Source organism: Ceratotherium simum, chromosome 1, assembly GCF_057802395.1.
Source record: "Ceratotherium simum simum isolate JZ-2026a chromosome 1, ASM5780239v1, whole genome shotgun sequence".
NCBI classification, from domain to species: Eukaryota; Metazoa; Chordata; class Mammalia; order Perissodactyla; family Rhinocerotidae; genus Ceratotherium; species Ceratotherium simum.
Genome location: NC_141900.1, coordinates 41,156,988 through 41,180,483, shown reverse-complemented (window position 1 = coordinate 41,180,483; position 23,496 = coordinate 41,156,988). Strand labels below are relative to the sequence as shown.

At 37.0% G+C, this 23,496-nt stretch overlaps 1 long non-coding RNA gene across 1 annotated transcript in view; it reads right to left on the bottom strand.

Annotated features, from left to right (window-relative positions):
* Positions 1-5,668: 5,668 nt before the first annotated feature.
* The window catches only part of LOC147918185 (uncharacterized), an 84,919-nt gene continuing 67,091 nt past the window's right edge, over positions 5,669-23,496 (bottom strand). Inside the window, exon 3 of the long non-coding RNA XR_015553129.1 lies at positions 5,669-5,870. This is a non-coding gene — a long non-coding RNA (uncharacterized LOC147918185). The remainder of the gene's footprint in view (positions 5,871-23,496) is intronic.

The window sequence follows — 23,496 nt, the reverse complement described above, 5'->3', positions numbered from 1 at the left end:
TAGTTTTATAAGAAACTGCCAAACAGCTTTCCAGGGTGGCTGTGCCATTTTACACTCTCACCAGCCGTATATGAGTGATCTATTCTCTCTGCATCATTGTCAGCATTTGGTGCTCACTATTTATTTTAGCCATTCTGATAGATGTGTAGCGAGATATCATTGTGGTTTTAATTTGCATTTACCTGATGGCTAATGATGTCCTACTTTTTTGCCATCTGCATGTCCATTTTGGTGAAATGTCTATACACATCTTTTCCCCATTTTCTAATTGGATTGCTTGTTTTTTTTACTGTTGAGTTTTGAGAGTTCTTTGTATATTCTAAATACTAGTCTTTTGTCAGATATGTTGTTTGCAAATATTGTCTCCAAGTCTACAGCTTTCTTTTCATCCTCTTTAATAGGGTCTTTCATAGAACAAGATTTTTTCCCTGGCTTTATTGAGATATAATTTATATATAACATTGATAAGTTTAAGGTGCACCATATGATGATTTGATACACATAGGTATTGCAAACATTTTTAACTTTGATGAGGTCTGATTTATCTAAATTTTTTCCTTTATGGATCATGCTTTTGGTGTCAGGTCTAAGAGCTCATTGCTTAAACTCTGGTCATGAAGACTATGTTCTAAAATTTTTATAGTTTTATATTTTACTTTTATATCTATGGTGCATTTTGAGTTAATTTTTGTATATACTATGAGGTTTAGGTTGAGGTTCATTTTGATTCATTTTGGGTTCATATGGGCTCTGTTATGAATATCCAATTGATCCAACACCATTTGTTGAACACACTGTCCTTTCTCCACTGAATTGCCTTTGCAACCTTGTCAAAAATCATTTGGCCATTTTTTGGTGTGGGATCTAGTTCGTGTTCTCTATTCTGTTGCATTGATCTACATGTCTGTGATTTATCTCTTCATCAATACTATAGTCTCTTTTTTTTTGTTTTTGTTTTTCCCTCCTCAAAGCCCCAGTACATAGTTGCATATTCTAGTTGTAAGTCCTTCTAGTTCTTCGATGTGAGCCACCACCACAGCATGGCTACTGATAGATGAGTGGTGTGGTTCCACGCCCAGGAACCGAACCTGGGCCACTAAAGCAGAGGGCACCGAACTTCAACCACTAGGCCATCAGAGCTGGCTCTACACTGTCTTAATTACTGTAGCTATATAGTGAGTCTTAAAATTGGTTAATAGGATTCCCTTAGTTTATTCTTCTTTTTCAGAATTGATTTAGCTGTTCTAGGTCCTTTGCCTTCCCAAATAAATTTTAGAATAAGCTTCTCTATATCTAGAAAAAATCTTGCTGCAATTTTGACTGGCATTTCATTAAATCTCTAGATTAGTTTGGGAAAGAATTGACATTGTTAGTATATTTATTCTTCCAATCCATGAACTCTATGTCTTTTTATATTTATTTAGGTCTTTGATTTCTTTCATCAGCTTTTTGTAATTGTCAGCATATGGGCTTTGTTATGTTTTGTTAGATTTTTACCTAAGAATTTCATTTTTCTTGAGCTATAATAAATTAAATATATATGTAAATTAAATATATATGTAGTTAATTTATATACACAAATTATATATATTAAAGTTTTAGTTTCCAATTATTCATTGCTACTGTATAGAATATATTGATTTTTGCCTGTTGACCTTGTATCCCGCAACTTTGCTAAAGTCACTTATTGGTTTTAGGAAATGTTTTGTTTTGTTTTATTTTTAGAATTTTTGGGATTTTCTTCATATACAGTCATGTCATCTCAGAATAGAAACAGTTTCATTTCTCCCTTAAAATGTGCATGCCTTTTATTTCTTTTTCTTGCCTTATTACAAGGCAGTATGAGTGGTGATAACTGACATCCTTGCTTTGTTCCTGATTTAGGGGAAAAGTATTCAGTCTTTACCTTTAAATATGATATTAGCTGTAGGTTTTTGCAGATGCCCTTTATCGGGTTGAGGAAATTCCCTTCTATTCCCTATTTGCTGAAAGATTTTATCAGGAATCGATGTTGAATTTTGTCAAACGCCTTTTATGCATCAATCAATATGATCATGTCGTTTTTCTTCTTTGTGCTATTAATATGGTAGATCACATTGATCAATTTTCAAATATTAAAACTTCAGCCTTGCATTCCCAGTTTAAAATCCACTTGCTCATGCTGCATTATTCTTTTTACATATTGATAGATTTGATTCGCTAATATTTTGTTGAGGATTTTTGTGTCTGTGTTTATGAGAAGCTAACTTTGGCAAGCCATTTAATATTTCTAAGTTTTTGGTTCTTCAGTTCTAAATATTAATTTTGTTGCCCTTATTTATGTCACAGCGTAATTGTAGAGACAAAATAGAGACCAGCTAAATGACAGCATTCTTTAATATTTAAAGTGCTACATCAATCCAAGGAATGAGGATGGCTACTTTAGTCTTTGCTTTGTCTCCTCAAGTAAATAGCCAGCCCCTTTTTTGTAGTCTCCTTGGGAGTAGCACTCTTTCTTTTTGTAGAAAGAGTCTTATGGGAGTGAAAACCTGTATGAATTTACCAACAAATCTGGGATATTAGGGAAGGTCACCAGGATCTTGGGGAATTGGTGTAGAGAGGTTTGGAACTCCTGGGAGACCAGGAAGAACACTTTCAAGTAAGAAGAGGACATAGTGGCCCAGCTTGGCCTTTAGAATGTGTCATCCCTACTAATGCAGGAAATTTTCCCGGAGGTAAGAGAAAGGCAAAGATGGATGTTTTACTGTGGTATCTGGCTGGCTCTCAGCAGGGAAGAATATGGTCAAATCATCACTGGGTGGTATCTCTCAAACACCTCCAGCCCAGTCTCTGTGAACTTGTTTCAAGGTCTTAACCAGAAGGGACTGTTAAAGTTAAAAAGAGCCAGAATTTGATTTGGGCCCATGAAAGAGTTTAATCACTGTGGGAGCATGGACAGGATTTGGGACAGTGATGGGAACTGCTCACAGCAAAGAAAGTTCCACCTTCCTCCTTTCACTAAAACCAAAGCTTTCATGAGAATCAATAGACAAATCAGCTCTTCTAGGACTTGTACCACTGCAGATGATGGGGCTCTAGTGGGTGAAGCACAACCTTGGCTAATAAGGCTAATGCCCCTCTACAAGCATTTTTAAAAAGTGGCAGAATATCTGTTATGTTAACAATATATTATATTGTTTGTCCATTATTTTGGTTCTTTCTCCATCTAAAAAGATCCTAAATTGGTATTCAGAGATCCATGTGAATTCCTTCATTAATCCAGATGGGAGGGCTAGTGTACAATCTTTGCAATATTGTTACTTACACTATCACCAGGAACTTAAAATCCAATGTCATTATAAATAAAAATAATCAATAAAATGATACAAGAAATACATTCTCAATCTTGTAAAATAAGGTAAGAGAAGGTACAAACATGTAAAGTTAAGTTCTCTACAAGTTTACATGGATTATGCCCCTTTCTGGGTGAAAATGAAAGATCAGTGTTTGCTTCCTAAAGGATACTGGGAAATTGAATTTAATATTATTATAATTGCTATTGTTTGGGGAAGAATTTTTGTAACTTCTTTAGCAGTGTTCTCTTGCTAGAAAAAAAAATTTTATCTTCTTGGTTTCATGAAAAATCTAAAGTTTTATATTAGGCTATATAGATGAGGGAGTTTTGAGAAGAGGATATGTATTTTACCTAACTTCTCTCTGTTATTAGCTGGAATCTATGTTTATATCTATTCTTAGCTATCTTTATTTTTTAATCTCTCCTATCCTCTTCTGTCCCCTACTTTTTCATTTGATTTTCCCTGTTTCTCTTGCACATTGACAAAACAGATACAACTTTAACAAAATTATCTACACCATTTCTCTGAGAACTGTGGACCTAATGGTGGAGGCAGAGTGATTGAACTGACTGAGCAGTGTTTGATGGAAGAAGGGATGTTTCCAGATTCACCCCATATAAGATTGTCAACTCATGTGGCCATCCAACTGACTAATAAATCTTTTGCTAAAAACTTCTATTTTAAGGTCTCATCTTAACACACAAGCAACTTCGTCATTTTTTGGTTGTAAAGGGCAGTATGGCTTCTTCAGTATCAAAGAACTGTGGAGGGCTGTATACTCTGATGCCCACTCCCTTGCAAAGCAATGCCATGTTGGGGACCATTGTCTAAGGAAACCAGGTGGGCCAGAGGGAGCCCTTGGGATGTCAGACCCACCTTGAGCTCTTGTGAGATCTGAGGAGGGGATCCAAGCTTTTTGGATAGCTTTTGGCAACTCACAAAGTGCAGATTGAGTCACAGAGGCAAGGTGAACACAAAATTCCTCCTGCACTTTTCTTTGGAACTATAGGAAATGTGGCAGAATGTGCAACCAACGTTTTTAAAATTCGAGAAAATTGGAGGAGAACAAAAAATTAATAAAGCGTTTATATCAGTCACCCTCTGGGAAAAAGGTGCAGAATGCTGGATATATCCACTTGAGAAGAAAAAAAACTGAAATGAGACATAATTACGATCTATAAACACATACAAAGATGTTAAACAAGAGAGATTCCAATTACCCTCATTAGTCAGTAATGGGCTTAAGCATTAGAAAAGTCACAAAACGTAAGATATTTGAAAACAATTATCTTCTAGAGACTCAAAGAGAGAAAAAACATTCCTGCAGTTCTCCGATCAAATTAGCAAAATTAGAAGCTACACATCTAGCGTTGGATGTTTTTAACACATACAAGATGAAGGATATTTAGGTTTATGGCTCAAGCCTAAATTACCTATTCAAATGAATAGGTATTGTGTTGACAAAAACTACAGTTTGAAGGAAGGAGAAATACAAACTTATCATCCATGGGTTTAATTTAAAATCTTAGAAAGAGGCATAGAGAATACGATAGTTAAAACAGGAGCCAAGCATATTGACATATTAGTACAAACGAATAAAAAAGGAGGTTAAGAAACAAGAGGAAACTAAACAGCATGGAAACCATTATGATATTGAGTGTTCCCGTAAAGGACAAGAGAAGTTTAGTCACTGTAGAGAAGAGAAACCCTTGTAAATTCATTAAGGCAGTTAAAAGTTACAGATGCAGAAATCTTAGACCTTTGCAAGAGTTCTCAAGCCCTATGATGGCTGAGAAAACCACCTCAAGAAAGAGACACTAATCATCTACAGTAGTCTAGATTGTAGGGAAAGTCAAGAAAGATGAATAAACCACAGTGAAACTCCCAAAATGCATCCTAGAAGCTGAGCAGAAAGTGGGTCAAAAAAGTGATCTTGACAGATGTGTCAATCAGATTGGAAGTATCTAAACAAGTGCAAAATGGAACCATAAGAAAATCACAAAAGAAAAGCTAAAAATCAAACGTTTTGAAAACCCTACAGGATGCTATAGAAAGGAAAGGATATTAATACAGACCATTACAAAAGATGAGACTGTAGAGCTGACCACGATTACAAAGAAAATCTCTCTAGAGTGATAATGGTGAAAAGGAACACAAAGATCTGAAGATAGGGCTCAGGGTATATAGTCAGGGGACTTTGAGTAAGCTCACCACATGCAGGGAATTAAAGAGAGGGTGGCTGACAGAAAAGAATAAAACGTTATTAGGGAATATGTCTCTTTGTGCCAAGTGCTATCTTCTGAATCCAAACAAGTGAATGAGTGAAGGGAAGATTTGCAGTTGGATGAAGAGCCTTTAAAAGGTACATGCCTGAATCACAGAAATCAGACCCTGGCAAATGCCTGTTGGGTTACGGAGTTCACCTTCTATCTCAGTGCGCTGTCACTCCCGGCAGGTGGTTGGCAAATGCTGTGTCCAGTCAGGTTCCAGGCTAGCAGAACAGAGTCTTGTGCACAGCAGGCAACCTTTCAATTACTATATAAAAAACAAGACATTAATACTCATGTATTAACCATTTTTGACAGACAGAATGGAAGTTTAGGCTCTTTGGAACAGTAGTAGAGAGACTCTGAGGAAAATGCTCAGGGATACAGTGTACACTCACTGTAAGTGGAAATGAAAACAAATGAAAGACTAAGAGCCAGGAACAGATGAGGATACCTGAGGGGATGGTGAGAACTAAGGGACTGACGACTTCATAGGCATCTTGGTGAAACTATAAGTGGGTAGATGTTTAGTACAGCGGAAACCAGTCCATCAACATTGACATTAACTTGAATGAAAGACTCACCCTTAAGCAAAATAAAATCTAATCCGGAATACTGATGAGTTCTCTAATAGCTGGCCCATGCATATTTAATATGGTTAAAGAGGATGTATCATGATGTAGTGTTTACTTAAAGTGATGGTGGGATCATATGAGTATTTGTGGAATTTTAGTTTTGTTCTAGAAACCACTCCCCTGGCCTCTCCTGCCCACCAAAGTACAAAATAGAACCTCTTCTATTTTGTGCAGGGAGAACACAGAGGGAAGTGGTTACAGCAGTGCTCAGAGCAAACTCAAAGCAACGAATAGAGAGAGCAGGCATTCCCAGCCTGTTATGTAACCAGGACAGATTTTTTCTGAGGAAGTTGGGAAGAAGCAAACATCCTTAAAAATACTATTAATAGATAATCCCTGCTTCAAGAGAACTTGAAACAACTGCAGCTTCAACGACTGAGCAAACCCACCAACAGTCACAAGAGCTCTGATGTAAGAAAGAGATCAGCAGAACCCAGAGAAAAAGAGAACTCAGATCCCAGAGCATCCCCTTAACCACATGTAGTTAAGAGTTTCACCCCTTCCTCGATGGAGAGGGGCACTGGAACGATAAGAATCTCATTTGAAGTAAAGCATCTGAAAATAATTATTCATAACTATGCTATATGTGTATATTATACTATAGTAGGTGTGGGGTTCTTATTCCTTAGCATGAGCATGTTTGTTGTCTTCATAACAAAGTCATCTATTGCTGAAAATAAACATCTGACTGGACAAACTCTGATTATAGCAGCCAAAGTTCCAACACGTAGAGGTGGAAAAGCTTAGGACTCTATGGGTAGAGCTGCAGGTTATACTGTGACAAACTGTGACTAAATTCACAATCTTGCCAGTGGGAGGATTTTTTAGCAAAAGACAGCATAGGTTTCTTGGGACTTTATTTTCACTTTTATCTGTATTAAATATTATCTGAAGATAATTTAGAGATTCAAAATGTCTCCAGTCAGAATAGAGCTTATAGCAGAATTCTCCTGTTGGTCATATCCCTGTGTATCCCTGCTGCTGAGTCTAATTGACCATTATTGGCCACAGCCTTCATGGAGACATGATCCTGTGGTCACAGTCAATTGTCTTGAGTCATGTGATAACAGACTTTATTCTTGGCTATACTCCATACTTGCTATGTAATGAGTGAAAAAGAATCTAAATGTTTATGTATTTGTTAACTAGGTACAAGAACTAGTTATTTCCCAGCCTTAGAAAACTGCAGTGAAGGCTAATGGGTAAACATAAAGCACTTTTAAACATAACAACCACGATAATGATAACAGAAACAGCAATGTGCCAAAAATGAAAACAAAACCAAAGAGAGTTTGTAACATTATATTTTTCAAAGCTACAATAGAGAGGAAAATTTCACTTTTGTTCTATTAAGTGAGGAGGAGTATTTTACCCTTAAAACTGTGGACATTTTCCCTAAGTGAATGTCCCAGGACTTACAGGTTTAAAGATTTTCTAAATTGTTATATTAGCAATCGTAACCAAAACATGTCAAAGTCTGATCTTGGCAAATTAGGTGATTCTACATGTATCTGCTGAATATTTTTCTGAACCAGGCAATTCAGCAGCACTTTAAAAATTCTGCCTTCCAAAATGTGCCATATCGCCAGTTGATTTCTGATTTCATAATAAATGATGATAATTTACCCAGTCCCTTTAACATTTTTGTTAATGTATGGCAAATATTGTTGATACAAGAGTCATAAAAATGTCATGATAGATCATGATTTGATTTTCTTTACTTGTATATAGTATTTATCAACTTTAGGTTTCTAGATATAGTCATACCCATTTATAATATCTTAAATATTATAAGTATTAGGTAACACAGAATCTAACCAGCTTCCCTGACTGGGTAAACCCTTTCTCAATTGGGAAATAAAAATCTAATACTAATAATGATAATATAAGCCTCATATGATCTGATTAGTTGACAATTTTAATCTTAAATATTCTGTCACATTAAACCATTGCACTATTCATGTCCATTCAACACAAACTTTGCATTTCATTAGTTTTCCCATTTATAAAGTCCTCTAGAATTTGTGAAAAGTGATTGGGGAAAAGCATGTTTTCACAAGAACCAAAACATTAATTAATTAACAGTCTTCTTTTGTTTCCAGAAAACTTGAGGATCATAAAGATAGATACAGCAAGATAACAAAATTTAGTAAGAAATCCACAACAAAAAGAAAAGATAAGAAAAGCGAATAGATCCATGAATGAACTAGAAACCAAAACGTGCACTGTTAAGCCCTATTTTATCATGAAAGGTGGGTTTCAAATTAGGTTCCACACTTTTTCTTTTTCCTATGAGGAAGACTGGCCCTGAGCTAACATCTGTTGCCCATCTTCCTCTTTTTTTTTAGCTTGAGGAAGATTGTCGCTGAGCTAACATCTGTGACAATCTTCCTCTATTTTGTATGTGGGACGCTGCCACAGCATGGCTTGATAAGTGGTGCGTAGGTCTGTGCCCGGGATCTGAACCTGCAAACCCTAGCCTGCTGAAGCAGAGTACACAAACTTAACCACTACGCCACCAGGGCACCCGGTTCCATGTTTTTTAATGGCCAATGCGAAAAAGGAGATGCCCTCAGTTATGTGCACCTCAAAGTCCTTATGATAAATGTAAATATATTGTCTCAGAGAAGCACAACTATTTTGCATACTAAGACTAAAAAGAAGTCTCTCAAGGAATCTGCATAGAAATTGCCCTGAACAGCATGCTGACATCAATTCCAGGGACAAGTTTCCCAGGACTGTTCCTTAAAGCACTCAATGGAATCAATTTAGTAAAATCAATTTATATAGAGGAGATGACCAGGTTCTACTTCCTCAGTGCTGTGAAGGTTCACAAAAATAAGTGCTATATAAACATAAGGATATGAACTCTCACTAATGCAAGTCTGATAAAATAACAGTATAACAGTGTCTTATACATGAGTTATATATAATATTCATTTTAAAATATTAAGTGCTATCATTATCACTCATTTAAAAGCCCAAATACAAGTTTTTGGCTCTTTCACATATTATCTGCCTTTAAAGAATTACTGATAAATGTGTTAAAAAATAAACAAGATAGAATTCTTGTGGCTCTCCTTGATTAATAAAAAAATCGTCCTGTTTTCCTAAATGTAAAGAGAGTAGGGTTAGGTTAAATATTCTTTAAGGCTTTTTATTTCAAACATTTAATGGCTTCAATATATGTCATGATGTCACTTTCTTTTTTTTTTTTTTTAAAGCAAAGAACTGTTCTTATTTTCTCAGAAGCCTCAAAAGGCAAAGGAAAAATCAGTGTATTGATCCCTACAATGGATTCCAATGTTATCCTAGCTTCAGAAGGTGTCCAGTTACAGAGAAACATTTTAGTAATCGTAAGGTTCAGACAGACCTTATGTGACCCTATTCATTCCTGACCAGCAAATAGTTTTTGTTTAACTTCGAAAGAAACCAGACAAACTCTGCAAGGTTACTTGTAATCATGACACCATTCTCAGAATTGCCATGTGCTGGGAACATGCCTTCTCGCTTCCTCCTTCCATCTACAGTATAAATCTGAAAGACTTTGTTATGGCTCTTATACTTGGCACATCTTAGGCCTATTTAGAACATCAACACCATCAATCACAAAATATGGGGCCGACCAGCTGGATGAACCCTGGCTATCATGCAGGGGTTATTTGTCATCTGGGCATGTCTGTTTGGTATATAACACTCCTTCAGTCCCAGAACAATTTTCCCCCTCCAAAAATATTCTCTTTGATTCAGGAAACACGTGATTAATAAAGGACAAGGGTTTAAAGCCTGAGGTCAAGGCTAAAAGTCTTAACCAAACAAGTGCATTGCTTACTAACGTTTGCATCAGCAGTCAAAAATTCCCTTGAAGAGCCCCTGCACTGAAGAAACACACGTCTATTCTTAAATGCCATACATTTCAAGGGACTCCAGCAACTATATTCATCTTGAGGGATTTATTTTAAAATAATGTTGCACATCTGAGAAATGTTTTGCCACAGAATAAAAACACTGCATCAAGCACTTAAAAGGCCCACTACAAACATTTACAACTTAATAGAAAAAATTAAGGTTGAAAAGACGTAGTTTAACCAATATGATATGAAAAGGAAATTTATACTATAACATTAGAACAATTTGCATTAAAAATAAATTGTTTTCTAAGATGTCTATTTATACTAAAATGGTTTTAAAAGCAACACTCCTTCCTTCATACTTTTTGTCTTATTTATATGCCAATCTACAATACTTTATAGTAGTTTTCCATTAGGCAGTTTTTCTTTTGTCCTTGTTTCCCCTTCTTCCACCAAAAGAACCTCGGTTCATGTTTAAAGAATTTATAGGTTTTCTTCTTTCCAGGTAATTGTTTTAGTTCCACTTTATCCTAGTATTTATTTGATATTTATGAATTGTTTTTGTGTGTGTGTGATGACAGAAAAAAAGATAATTTTAAAAACATAAATGAAAAAATTGTTGGTTAAGCTTTAAAATTATCCTGACATTGATTTAACTGGCAGTGACTCCCTTTCTCAATATGGAAAAACATATTGAATAATGTTTATTTCACCAGAATTCTAAAGGGAGTCACAAACTCCCAATGGAAATCTACACAGAGTTTCTCAGAAGAAAAGTGATCAGTAGATTGTACTATAGTGTTGATGATGTTGCAAAGCCTAAGGAGCACATGTCAGTCATCACTTTATTCAACTTGTACAGACTTCTAAGTTCCTGCACACACACCACCTGAGGTAACCAGACTTTATGGAATTCAGCTTTCTTTACCTCTCTGCCAAATGCCAAAGGAATAAAAATAGAAATTCAGTACAAAACACACTGTATTAAAAATACGTTTCCAGTGAAATTTGTAAGGGCAATGCATTTATCCTGTAGACTGCCTTAGAATCATGGCCTTGGGGGCATAAAGGGGATTTCGATGTCATCTGGTCTGATTTCTCATCCTATTGCTGTGGAAACTTATCCTTCAGAGAGGAAGTGTCAGAGGTGAGACTAGAACCCTCATCTCTCATTTCTTTGTCCAGTGTCCCCTGTGCCATGGTATAAATCCTTACGGCTCAATTGTTGGTGCAGAATCTTTGGGTAAATCTGACTTGCTCACAGCTAGGCCATCTGTTGCTCCACTACTTATGCTAATATGATAACATTCTATATTTGACTGCTGATGGGGTCTTCTTGGCACTGTACATGCATAATGCTCTCAGTTAACTCAGTTGACCCTGTTAAACAATGACAATGTGTGTGAGGCCCCGGTTTGTTAGCATTCATTGTTACAAAAACAGGGTTACTGACCTTGTCATATTTAAGTGTTGAGCAGACACAGCAATGTGGATCCTGAGGGCAAATAAAGAATTTCCAGTGGTGATGTAAGAACTATGCTAATTAGTCTCTCCCTTCATTCTGCTTCTAGGCACTGAATAACTGTACAGTTCAGCTAGAAGACTCACTGAGCCCTGAACTAATAAAACCCAAGAATTTTTACAAATAATAATAAAAACTATGTTTAAACATGACATTTCTTTTCAGAACAAAAGCCACTTTTGCAGAGCAAGGTGCCTGCGGGAGTGATCATTCTATTTTTGCTGTTGCATCCTTGCCCCCAGTAGAACTGAAACAACAATGTAGATTGAATCCCCCCCCCCAAAAAAAGTGTAAAAATAATCATCTGTCTATATTCCCTTAAAATCATTTTACAAAAATGGGAGCTTAAAAATGCTACCACACTGTGACTGAGACGAGAACAGTATGTGAGGCCTGGTTTACATATCTAAGCAATTGGATATGAGTATTCTTGCTTTAGTGGAAAAACAAGCTAAGTTAATTTTTTAACAGTGCAATATTACCTTGGTATGGCTTGTTCTCTCTTTCCCTCAGGGTCTTACACGAATGAATCAGAAAATTGCTCCCTTATGTTAAGCCTGAGTCTGCACCTGTGTTAAATTCACATAAAACTGGAATTGGGGGTGTGGGGGTGGGGATAAATGTCAGCGAAACTAATAGGATGATATATCTGAGTTTGAATTCTCAAGTGGACTAGTATCCAGTGCAGAGACCATCGACGAGAACATTTTTGTAGGCATGCTGTTTCACATCTAGAACTGAAATTAAGGGTACATAATCATGTTGATCAACTGTCCTCAAGTTCTCAAGTTTACAATTAGAAGCATCTGGCTCTAGATTTTAGGAAACTCAGATTACCAGGTATTCTAAAAATTTTGGCACAACAAAACTTTTACTTTACCTTCTTTGGGTATCCTGGATCATTTTCCAAGTATTAAAACAATCTCCATGTTTTAGACGTCTTAAGAGAGATCATAAGCAAGTTATTGAAGCAAAATATAGAAACCAATGAAGAGTTGAAAGAAGGGAGGAGATTAATGACCTCTAGATTTGCAAAAACAAGCAGACTTTTTGATGTTCTGGACAGGTGGATGAGTGGGAGGTAGAGAGAACATAGGTCAGCATAAAAATGAGAGGAATTAAGTGAAGAAAACAGGTATGTGGAGAGAGTTGTGTCCATGTTCTAAGTCTCTTCTTCATCCATGAATGGAAGTGGTTGGAACAAGTCAGTTTGCCTCACAATGAAGCAAACTTGTTAATGAAATTTCACATCTGCTTGATTTATATTGCGCGGTACAGCATTGATGTTTTTAGGCAATATTGGCAGCCATTTGAGATGCATTCTGGATGAAGACATCTGTCTGTTTGAAAGGTTTTGCTATCAGAAGAAGGAAGGAAATGAGAAAGAAGTTTGGGGCTCTGAGAATAAGACACCTTAGTTTTATCAGCCATGAAGTAACACTCCAAAGAGGATGGTTATTTGCATATTGCAACAGAGGCTGGTTAAAGTCCAATCAATTGAATCCAGATGTGGGTTTCTTGTGAGATTTTTTTTTTTAAGTAAAGGTTGCCAAAACTTCATGGGAGCAGAGACCACAAGCTAATATAAGCCAAAGGACTCTCAAAGTACAAGGAATGTTTTTGGCTTATAAGAAATCCTACTTCTTTAAGCTTGGTGGCTGAAATAATAGAATAAACTGGTATATGATAAATTAGTTAGAAGATATTTACAAATGGTTGGCCCTTACCTAAATAAAATTTTCCAAAACAATTCTACAAAAAGTATTCCTGATACGGTGTTCAATCACATATTTAGCGAACACCACAACTGGTAGTTTATGCTCTTTTGGCAGGAAGTAAACTGCAAGAAAGCAATCCATGAGAATCCATTTCCTGGCTAGCAAGAGTAATGAATGGAATTTGAATAAAACGCCAAAGGTGTGTTTTTAAAAAGGTGTAATTGTCCATAGGAATCTCAGATCTCTTAAGAAACTAACAGGAAAGTCCTTTAATCTTTGAAATTAATTAGTTTAAAGAATATTAGGAAATCATTTTGTAAGAGAATTCTGTTGTTCTTATGTTTTCTTTTCAAATGTGACTAATTTTGATTAGTCAAAAACTTGACCTTTCCCTTGGGACCAGTATTCTTGAAAGAACTACTTGAGGACTAAGGTAAGTAGCAGTACAAGTAGAAACATTTTGTTATAGTTTATTTTATAAATGTATTGAACACTTAAGAGTAAAGAAAAGGACTAATTTCTCCACAACCTCATCATCCTGGCAAATCAATGTGTTTTCATATTTCTATGCTCTCTTCAAGTCCATATGCATGCATTTTTTTTTTTTTTTAGAATATTATAGGTATGCTAGGATAGACAATTTTTTCCTAAATAATAACTTAATGGAAGCCTAGTCATTTGACCATTTAAATATCATTCAATGTCTTGGATTTATGGAGTTTAATTTACATATTTATTAATATGGCTAATTATTATTTGATAAGAAAATTTTTTGTTTGTTTTTGTTGGACTAGAACTTTTTCCTGAAATCTCAAATAAAACCCAGAATTTGTTTAAATTCCTTTTAGAGCTTTTTCCTATATTTGTAGTTCCTCTATCATTTAGTGCTACTTAAAAAAACATACAATCAAATTTGGGAATGAGAAACTCAGGGATTACTCAGAGTGCTTACTCAGAATAAATTGAATCCATTTCAATTCCATTGAATTTAATTCAACTCCAAACTGTGCTAGGTACTATAAAGGACACACAATCAGATAAGGCTTACCCATCTCCCAGGGCCTTCTGATGTACTGTATAGACACATGCCTGGGTTGGACTAAGGCAGAGTTTAATACTGGAACAAGCAAATTTCTTGGAGAACTTCCATCCAAGCGAGTGGAAAGGTTATTCCAACAGCAAGGGCTTCTTGGAGTAAGAGGAAATTACACTGGGCCTTGAGGGATGGGAGGGCATGATTTACTTTCATTTGGATTCTTTGATAAACTCATCTTGATAAATGACATAAGTTCTCTGAAGGCAGTGAATTATGCAAGAGTGATTTTAAACTTCCTTTAATGAATGGAATGGAGAGAGAACAAACTCTTTTTCTGAACTCATACCATGTATCAGGCTCTGTGCCAAGTAAGCCTTTCTTAGACTATTTAGCAATGAGCAGGGTGGCTTCATGGGCATATGATCAGTGCATTCACACAGGTCGTTGCACTCAGAAGGGCCTTGTACTTGGGGTTTAATGCTCTGCAGTTGATGTCTTGAAATTCTTAATAACTGTATCTTTGATTCTGTGTGTTGTAGGTGAAGTTTGATAGGACAATGGAACATGTGCTGGGGCTTAAAGCCTTGGCTCACATACTGTCCCATGCCTCATCTCATCTCCCTGGACAGGTTCTGAGACCCCCACTCCCCACTACCTGGAGCTGCACACTCTACCTGGTCTACCCTTCCCCATCCCCACCTTGCATGTAGAAAATAAGTCACCCTCCTCTTGGGGTTGCAACCAGCTTGCATTGACAAGGGGAGGCCTGTTGCCCTCCATCCCTGCCGGGGACTTGGGCATGAGCACGGGGAGGGTCAGGGTCAGGCCATGCCCCCATGGCATCTCAGTGCAGGGCAAGGCTGTAGCTGGCAGCGCTATAGTGCAATTGGGATGACTGGCGGGGCCTCTTCCACTCCTGATCCAGGTACTGCACATGTTCCAGTGGTGAGTTTATAATCCCTTGGGGGTTGCCCATTTGCCCACAGTTGGGGAGATTGACATCCCCACCCCAGCCAGGGCCCCACATTTCCATTTCACACTAGGGCTGAAAATTATGTAGCTGGTCCCGACCCTCCTATTTCTGATGGGAAACTGGAGTCTAGAGAAGGGCTGGTAAGTGGCAGAGCAGATGGACTCACTGTAAAGTTTGTCCTCCACCTTGGTGTTCTGCACCACCTTCCTTGAGAAATAGTCAGGTAAGTGAGAGGGATCTCAAAGTGCTGATTTCCCTGTGCATGCCCTTTCCTTTGGAGTGGCCTGGAGGTGACTAGGAGTCCTCTCTTAAGAACACAGACCTGCACTTAAAGGACTCATAGTCTCTATGGTTTCTTCTAGTGAACAAGTGGGAACACTTAAAGAAAATTTTGAGCTCATAACAGGCCCACTGTTATGACTGAATTGTGTTCCCCTCAAATTCACATGTTGAAGCCCTAACTTCCAATCCCTCAGAATGTGACTCTGTTTGGAGATAGAGCCTTTAAAGAGGTGATTACGTCAAACTGAGGCCATGAGGGTGGGCCCTAATCCAATCTGACTCTTTATAAGAAGAGGAAATTTGGACACACAAATGGTCACCAGGGATGGGCTCGCTCTGAGAACAGACCAGGTAAGAACAAAGTAAGAAGATGGTTATCTGTAAGCCAAGAAGAGAGGCCTCAGAAGAAACCAAAGCTACTGACACCTTGATCTTGGATGTCTAGCCTCCGGAACTCTGAGAAAATAGATTTCTGTTTTTTTAAGCCACTCAATGGTGGTATTTTGTAATGGCAGCCCTCATAAACTAATATACCCACTAAGATCCTGATATATTAATCCATCAATCTTCTGCTGGCCTAAAAAGTATAGTAATGTGATTCTACCAAGTGTTACAAAAATGAAGAGCTATCTATAAAAGTCCATTGGGTGGGACTTGAAAATTCTGTAGGACAGAACTCCTACAATACAAGGATAGGAGAATGAAAGAAGAAAATGGAAAAAGGCAAAAAGAAAAATTTAGGATACTGTAGGTAAAGAACCATTTAGCTGTTGCCTCTCACCTCTTAAAATTTTTTTTATATAAACAAGTAATATGTGAATAATACATATTTATTGCAAAAACGTTTTTAAAAAGCCTAAATCAGTGGAGTAAAAAAAAAGTCTAGGTTTTTCTTTTTCCCTTCATTCCCCATTTTACTTCCCACTTCAGAGGTAACCATTCACTGGTATATTCTCTCAAAGCATATAAAAAATGCATTTAAGGATACACATATAATATTTCTATATATGCTTAATTTTGATTATGAAATAAATGTGATTATATAATGTACATTGCTTTTTGATTTGTTTCTCCCTTTAACAATATATATTAGGGGTTTTTCTATATCTACCACACACCTTTATCTTATGTAATTTATTATGAAATCCATTCAACTCCACAGTATGGAGGCTGTATAATTTATTTAACCATCACATTACTGATAGATATTCAGGATGTTTCCAATTTCTTATGATTACAAAAAAATACTGCAATAAACATTTTTATACATATGTATTTGTGACATTTAGAGTTCTAATTGCCGTATTTCTTAGTCATTCCCCTGATTCCACTTTTACTTCTGAATTCCTTTTTGGAATTTATGGCTAAGACTGTCTTCTCCTATCTGAATTAGGTATGTGAAAACAGGCTGAGATGCTTTTTCTTTAATGCCAATATAACCGGAGCTATATATGATTTCCTGTTTCCTTGGTAGAGCATGAAAAAAGTGCTTTAACTGTTAAACCCATGCATCATGCTGTGTCCGGGGCCAGGAGTATGCAGTAGGCTGCAGAGGAAAACTTAAGCTGTTAAGCTTAATATTTTACATAAATTCTCTGTGGTTTAAGGTGGAAAGACAATAAAGCTTTGAGATGGGACATGACTCAGTGTCTTCCATGTACCCAGGGGGACAGCGCCAACTCAGGGTGACACTTGGGATTCTCTCTGGGATAGACACACATGTATGGTCTTTACTACTGAGTAGGTGTAGGAATACCCTGATAAAAGCTAGGCAGTTCTTCCCAATGTCAATGTTCCAGTTCAAGAGGCCCCTGCCCAATGAATCATGGCGCCTTACATTATGGCTGCATAAAGCAACCAGTAGGACTTTCCCAAGAATAGCCAAGTTAGTCCTACTGTGATTCAGTAAATATAGTCTTTGGTTAAAAATAAATACCTGAAACAACTATTCTAATAGCCTAGTGGAAGAAGAGGCACACATATTAAAGAACAATATTTAAAGACTGTAAGCACTTAAAGATGGGTTAAAAATATTCTATCACTAGACTTTGGGCCTTCCTTCTCAAGTCTAAAAAGGAATAATTCTGAATCCCTTCTTAGTGTCTGAAACCTTCCAGTCTCTGTTCTCTTTGGCAGAACTTCATGCCTCTTGGCTTCAGGCAGCAATTTGTCAAGAAAGCTTGCCATTTTGGCTTGCTTCACCTTTATTTCTAGTTTCCTCCATCCACTCAGGCTCAAAAGCCTCTAATTAGCTGTTTACCTTAATTATTCCAGTTAGGATTTCATCTGGTCTAGCGTTCTCCCACATCTGAGGATCCAAAGTGCCTGTGCCTTCCCTATTAGAAGAATTTTTCTACTTTTCTGAAAAACGCATTTCCTTACCTCCACTCTGCGTCTTGTGGCTTCCACAGCGGGGAGGAGAGAACAGAAAGAAAACTGGCAGTAGTCTTGGGAGTCTGATTCTCAGCCACATCTATTCCATTTAGAGAAAACTAAAATTTCTTACATAGCCCCCCCACAGAACAAAGGGTTTCCACTCAGGCCAGAATTCACAGACTTACTACTGAGGCAAATGCAAGACCTCAGCACAGTGTCGGCTTAGCTCACCTGTAGGATCCTCAAGACATTGGAGGAATAGCGGGTTGGCACTCTTTTTCTTTACCAGACATCTTTTTCTATCATGTCTTTTAGCTCATGAGCATATAAAGGCAAATTAAGCAGCCATGTAACTTGAGGATAATGACCAGTAGTTGTGAACCTGGTTTAGGTCAAGGTACTATCAATAATAGATAGAGATTCCATGTTGTGACCTGTGTTGCTACTTATCAAATAAGTAAACATGTGATTCTGGGTTTCCCTAGGCTCTCCATGGAAACTAGACATTATTTTACATAGATATATTTGTTTACTAATGAACTAACTGTTAGCACCTTGATGAATAACATTCTTTGTATTTAAATTTTTACTTATGGAAATATTTTGGCAAAAGATATTGTCACAAGCTTGGGCCCTGATTAACCCAAAAACTACCTTTTCCAGTAGGTGCCATCATGAGTTGATACAGCCTGGCCACTTACAAGTTTGAATCTGATAGAAAGAAAAATTTCTACCATGAAGCTTTTGAACATCTTGGTATTAAATTTGAATTCGGAATTGACTAAGCCCTAGGTTTTCCAAGCCTCACAAGATGAAGTATGAAATGTATCACTTAGACCTCCTCAGACGACATGGAGCACTGAGTCCTCCTTGGTATGTTTAAAACGGAGTTACCTTTAAAACAGACCAACTTCTTGATCCACTGTGAGACTGACCAGCTTGAGCGTTTTGGAGGGTGGACTGCCAATCAAACAAAAAGGAAAGACTCTAAAGATCATTTTAAGCATGATGGTTTATTTTACTTGGAAGTTTTCCACCACTAAGTTCTTTAAAAATCTTCATATATTTTAAAATTTATTTAAAATTCAGATTCTCTATTTCTCATTTTATCACTGCTTTAATTAGGCATAACAGATTGAAATTAGGTATCATAGAATAACTTTGCATGTTGAGACTAACAATACTGCAATTTATTCCATGTGATGATTTTTTCCCCCTGTACCTGTCTGAGTCACCAGGCATAAATGAATACGCAAAGAACAGGCCTTCATACTTTTGGATTCTCAGATTCTGAGATAAGAAAATTAGTCATCTAGTTCCAAGACTTGTGAACCAACCCCAAGTGTATAAGTCTTTATTTTGTGCCTAATGACCGAAAAGCAAGTTTTGATGTGCTGCAGGAGAAGCACTCCATAAAATAACTGGTGCGGATAAAAAATAAATAAATAAAAGGGAAAAATATGCCACAAGCTATTTGCATATGATAATTTCATAAAACATTCCCCTTGAGAAATACCTGAGTGAAATTAATTCACAATCAGTAGGAACCCAGTGGGAATGTGTTTGTCGAAATAAATAATCCAAAATTATTCCTGGGCTGTGAAGACTGTTTACTGCCTTAACTGAAGTGTGTATCAAACATAAGTGCATTTGCATTGGCTGTAGGTTAGGCACAGCCTTCACCTCCAATATTTTTCATCCATTCTGCTGTTTATATGTCTTGGCAAGAGGTCCAAGCCACAAAGAGGTTTGTCCCAATATTATGTGTGTGCGCTTGTACGTGTGCATGTGTGTTTTGCATAGTGATGAGAATGGTTCCTTTCCAAAAGGAGCCTCAAAAGTACGGGTGAGTTCTTGAAAACTGAATAAGAATTTGCTAATTTTAAAATTATTTTAAAACTCAACACCTCTATAGGCAAAGAGCAATGACTATTCTTAGTCACAGAAATAAAAAACATTTCTTCCCACTTAGAAATTCCCAGGGTTGCTTGTCACTCTTCAGATTATCCATACCTACACCTGTATGTATGTCCATCCCTATATGTATGAATGTCTTGTTTATTAAGCACCCTGTGCCTGGTGTTGGGCTACAAAGAACTTGACAGACGTTGATCCATTTAATTCTCACAACAATCCTACAAGGCATGTATAATTATTCCCATTTAAGAGCTGAGGATATAGGCTCAGAAAAGTTAAGTACCTGGCCTATGGTCTCACAGCTTTGAAGTGGCAGAAGCAGGATTTCAACCCAGGTCTACCCGGAATCCAGAGCCAGTGTTCTTAACCATGGTATACTCTTTTCTTTTTTGTACTCTTTTCAGGCTGCATAATTCTCTTTACAGAAATATTTCCCTCTTAGTTCCCTCTCTCCCCTTCAAGGCTGCCTTTAGTCTCCATCCTAATCAGATTTCATCTGTATAAAAATGTTGCTTGGTGGCGGTCCCATAGTAAGAATCATGTAAATCTTAGAGCTAGACGGATGGACAGAAGGATGGATGGAGCGTAGATGACGAGATTTGTTTTCTTGGAATGGAGTTGGATGGGGATAATGCTACAATGACAACGTGTACTGAGTAATCAAAGGAATAGCCAGGGCAGATAAAAAATAGCTCCTTCAAAATGTCTTTGGGGAAATGCCACTAATAGTGAGTGATCCCATTAAAAGATACTGAACTGGAAGAAACCAATCTGCAGAGAGATGGTATATTATAGTGGTTAAGAGGATGGATTTTGAGGCCAGAATGCCTGGGTTTAAATTCTTATACTAATGTGTGATCTTGGACAAGTTATTTATCCCTTCTGTGCTTCCATTTCCTAATCTGTAAAATGGGTATAATAATTATACCTACCTCATGAGATTGTTGTAAGGAATATAAATATGTATACTCAGTGCCTAGACATAGTATGTGCTATTTAAGTGTTTGCTAGTATTAGCAGTAGTATAATGCTTTGCACTTGATCATTTATCTCTCTTGACATCTGATTGTGGTCCTAGGTACCAGACTGACATATTATTGACACATAACTCTTGGTACTTCCTTGGTAGTTTTTGGGTTGGTTTGTACTCAATGCCCCTGCTATCACACCACAACCTAAACATTCAAATCACAGACTGAATGTGTGGCTGATTTTTAAATATCTGGTAATGAATCCCTTCTCTCTGCCCAAACTGGGAATAAATGTCTGGCTTCAAACTATCTTCAAAGGCTGGAATATTTCTCCTCTGTGAAAAATAAAGCAATAATAATAATAATAATAAAGCAAGCAAGGAAGGAAGGAAAGACGGAATAAAAAAAAGAGTGAGAGTGAGGAAGGGAAGGAGGGAGAAACGAAAGAAAGGAAGGAAGAAAGGTCAGAAGGTAGGAAGAGAGAGAGAAAGAATGAACAATATGTTAGAGGGCAACATAGCAGGGAGCTTGCAATAGGAGAGATGAGTCTAATGCATGGTCAAGTTTCTGTAACAGTCTTTAATGTAAGATGCTCAGAAACACACATCATTTGTAAGTGAGTCTACCTGCGTGTTTCCATGATGATGTTCTCCTAGTTAGCAGAAGAATCTGAAAGGGAAACTAACACTTTCTGATACAAAACATCAGTTTTTCTTCCTTGTTATTCCTAGAAGGTTCTTCTCCAAATCATAAACTTTCATTTAATCTAATGAAAGAACTGGAGGTTTTATTGAAAGACCTGACTTCACAAATTTAAGAAGCTACCTAATTTTGCAGTTTGGAAAACTTGGAGGCACCAGAAAAAATACTCTGGGTGCTTTACTCTTGTTGACATTCAGTTAAATTCAACTCTGTGAAAAGGCTCTCTAAGGAAATCCCATTAATATATCTTTGCAAATATGATTGTCCACAAATCAATGGAAAACTACACTTAGAACAACCTCACTAAATGGTTCCCTTTTCTGCTGGTGTTTATAACAAATCTAAGCAGGAAAAATGGAAAAAAAAAAAGATGATGAAGGAATAAATTGTTTCTTTTAAGACAATTTCATGACTAGGATTTATACTTAATTTCTACAAGATTGCACAAAGAAGCTTTCTCAGTTAATTCATGTCTCTGTATTGTAGCTTTACTCAATCATGTAAAAAAGCAACATCATTAATTATACAAGTGAAAGGAGGCATTGAAAAAATCCTGCATCCTTTCATTAACTTACAAAAATACAATTAGTAATTATTAGCGATTTCCTGGAGAAAGTCCAGAGCTGAATTAAAAATATCACTAACCACAGAGATCTTCATTGGTCCCTTAGAGGAAAAAAAATGCACTGCTGTGAAGCTTATCTGTTGTACTTGCTTTCTAAACATTAAAGGGCTAATTCATAAAGCAGCCACACAACATTTGTAGCGCTTTTAATTTTCTTTTGTGATCTCTGGGAAATGAGAAGAATGTTCCTTTCTCTAAGTAAAATGACCTATTGCATTTAGTCTAGAATGAGAATGGTTATTTCTTCATTCAGAAGTCACGGATATTCTGCCCCCAAAAGAGAGAGTTGTTTTAAAAAGGCATATTCTCTTTTTCAATTTTGGCATAACTTCTTTTAATGGGCAAAATGTTTATGCTGATTTCAGAAAGATGGAAACAAATTTCCTAAAATATCTACTATCTCTAGGGCCAATGATACTACTCGTGTCAAATGTTATTCAGAATCTTGCCATCTAAACATGTTAAAATTATTAAAATGGGTTGTTAATTTCAACTTGCTGGAGTTGTGGAGACAGGGTATCCAATAGATCCTTCCATGTTGATGCTTTGGGACTGTCCCTCCTTGCGTTCCTGTTTGAGGAGACATAAAGAACTGACCTTCCTTGGGGTATGGCAAGAGATGAACTCTTCCTGTCCAACATATGGCTCTTTGAAGGCAGGTGTGTTTTGACTGGGAAGAAGCAGGGTCAGCAGAGCTCAGGCAGCTGGCATCGGGCAGACGGGGAAGGAGGCCAGTTTGAGGAGCATTTGGAGCAGGACCCCAGAGGATTCTCTTACTCATATGCATCTGCTTGCTATTTATGCAAAATTTCAACCTGTTTGATGATCACTCTTCTTTTTTCTCTAGTGCCTTTTGTAAAAACTATAAACTCAGTGTTGGGAAACTGCTGAACAAACTAAAAACTTCAGTCAACTCCTGGTTTTTCAAAATGCAAATGACCTGATTTGCTATCTCTCTGGCATCAGGTTTTATTCTCAGTTTATATTCTGTTGTCAGCCCTACTCCCTGCTTCATCTCTTCGGTTGGGGGTTGAAAACTTAATTTAAGGTTAGATTAAGAATTGTCAGGAAGTTAGTCTGCTACTCAAAAAAAAAAAAAAAAAAAAAGAAGAAAAAGGTGACAGGATGTCTTCTTTATACCCTTAACCCATTCCCATTCTCACCTCTGTGATACCATAATACATGGATGTGATCCCTATGAGAGCCCATCAGTGTCAGTAGAATGGTTCATGTTGTAAATCCTTCACTCTGAGTAATTTGAGGTTTCCGCTGCTCTCAACACTATG